We start from the raw sequence: 2,784 nt of genomic DNA on the forward strand, positions 1-2,784 counted from the left end.
AGAAACCAACTTGAAATAGGTTACAACCAACTCAGATCTGTTTTGGCATGTGGGCATGTGCAGTGGGACAAATGGAGTGAAGTTGCTCAGAACTAACATCTCTCCCTCTGCCTAAGCCAATCAGCTGATGAGAGGAAGTCAGTATCCCTCATCCAATGTGCAAGAGCATTGGATTAAAAATTGACTGCCCCTTTAAGCTGAAGCAAATGTAACTTCAGCCAATCTAAAACTAATTCGTGCCCAAATTCCTGGAATTTATATGACTGTCTATAGACTCCTTTCTTGAATTTACAAAGACTGTACCCCAACCCCCACCCAGATAGTCAGATTTGGTTACTGGACCCTATCTTTTTACCACACTCATGGTAATAAATAATCTTTCTCATCTCTCAAGTGCTCATTGTGTGTGACCTGATTTGGCTTGATCACCCACCAGGCAGATACTCACATTAGTCTGGCTTCACCTGGGTGGCACAAGTGGTTAAGAGCTTGACTAGTATCCAGAAGTTTGGTGGTTGGACGCACCTCAAAAGACAGACAATCTGCTTCTGAAAGGTCACAGACTTGAAAACTTTGGCGTCACCGTGAGTTTCAATCTGGCAACTAATAGCAATAATAATTTCCTTCAGACCCCAAAACAAAACAAACAAAAGCCAAACTCACTGTCACCAAGTTGGACGCAACTCATCGCAACCCCTCCTTTGGTTTCAGAAGTGGTATCACTCCAGAAGTAGATTACCCAATCTTCCTTCTGAGGAGTGGCCGGTGGGCTTGAACCCTCAGCCTTCTGGTTAGCAGTCAAGTGCCTTAGGCACTACACCACCAGCCTATGTTGAATTTGCAAAAAAGTGTTTGCAATGCCAGTGTTATCTTTTTTCTTTGAGGATCATATACAGAAAGCAGGACCCCTGAACACACCAGAATCTGAGGGCCATCTCTTCAGGAGACATCGTAATCAGAGCATAAGCTCCCAAGTCCTTCAGAGCTGAAGACTAAAGGCTTGCAATGGAAAACACAGAGCTCAAACATCCTGCTGATCTGGACCCATTCTGGGCAGATGCTGGCTGCCCTGGACTTTGGGTGAGAGATACACAGCAGCAGTCAGTGCTAGGATTGGCAGGTGGTAGTGGCATCGTGCTTGTGTTTCAGAGTGAGCAACTGCAGGAAGAAATGTATCTTACTCCTGGAATGCATGCTGGCAAGAACTAGATGGATTGTCAGGGTTCTAGTCCAGCCAAATGGCCTGAGAATTGGTGAAATGCTTCAGTTCCAACTGAGAAAACTAGAGAATTAATCAGAAATCAGGATGAATATCTGGTCATACATATTTTATACACAGGCTGGAAGTCAGGGACAAAGGCTGCAGCTTAGTGAACATGAAAATGAAAATTGGCTTGATTCAGTTCTACTGATACCAGAATGAGAGCAGTAGGTAACTCCAGACCCCAAACACTGAGGACTAGAGCTGCTAATAACTGTCCAGGCATCCTTTGGACTGATTGAAACTTCATATTTAGTCAGGGCAAGGACATGACAATTGCTGAGAAATAATACTTATTTGAGGTAATGTCCCTTAATGTGTATTCAGGACAGGAATATGAGTGCTAAGCAAATACATTTAAGAGTTATATCCCTATATTAATTACAGGACTATAATGCCCAAAGTTGTTTTCCTGATTCTGTAATTATGTGTTCACTTGTGAAGAGGCATGAGATTTTAGAGGAGCCTGTTTGGAAAGGTGCTACAATCAGTATATATTAAAGTTACCATTCATTTAACTCATGGCATGTGCTATAGAGTAGAACTGCTTCACAGGGTTTTCTTGGCTGTAATCTTTACAGAAGTAGGTTACCAGACCTTTCTTCAGTTTCATCATTAGCAGGGCTTGAACTGCCAACCTGTTAGTTATTAGTCGTGCACAAACTATTTGTCCCACCCAGGGACCTACTAGAATGAGAAAGAGAGTTATATGAGATTCCTGGATCCATGGTGGGCTACGTATTGTTGTTGTTGTTGTTGTTTGCCGTCGAGTCGGCCCCGACTCATAGCGACCCCTTCTTGGGTTTCCGAGGCAGTATCACTACGGAAGTAGGATTGCCCAACCTTCCTTCCGAGGAGTGGCTGGTGGGTTTGAACCGCCTGCCTTCTGGTTAGTAGTCAAGTGCCTTAGCCACTATGCTACCAGAGCTTCCGGGCTACATATTAGGAAGCATAATTAACAAGAAAATCTACCCCTGATGCAGAAAACCTCCCTAAAAAAACAGAAAAAAAAGATTTTATTATGAAATACACATTAAACCAGAAAGTGATGCATCACAGACAATCTGCCATTGACATTACAAAGACAGAGAGAAATCTTACCTTTTTTTTTTTTTTTTTAAAAAAAAGGGTACACTTATGCTTTCAGTATAGAATTGCTAATTTTCTAGTATCTTTATGACAGGATACCTGTGGTTATGCTAATCTCTTTTCAGGAAACTGTGCGGTACAGAAGGATTACCTGAAGTTACATTTTAAATAGGTGGCTATCAGGTCATTGAGTTAATACCTTACATTTACATACTTTTCAGAGATCAAGAAAGATTTTACAATTCCAATTTATCTAAAGAGAACTTTGAAAGAATAGTGGAAGAGGGGTGCCTCCTCCTTTATTTTCAAGAGTGAGAATGAAAGCCACTTATTTTCAATTTGTATTTGTTCTTACATGACTTACTGGTGAGACAAGAAGCTCGAAGATGAGTTCTTTGTTTGATGAGGGCAGAGTGGAGCACAGCATGAAAAAG

This window comes from Orycteropus afer, unplaced genomic scaffold, assembly GCF_000298275.1.
Source record: "Orycteropus afer afer isolate SDZICR_OR568_19922 unplaced genomic scaffold, OryAfe1.0 scaffold00299, whole genome shotgun sequence".
Lineage (NCBI taxonomy): Eukaryota > Metazoa > Chordata > Mammalia > Tubulidentata > Orycteropodidae > Orycteropus > Orycteropus afer.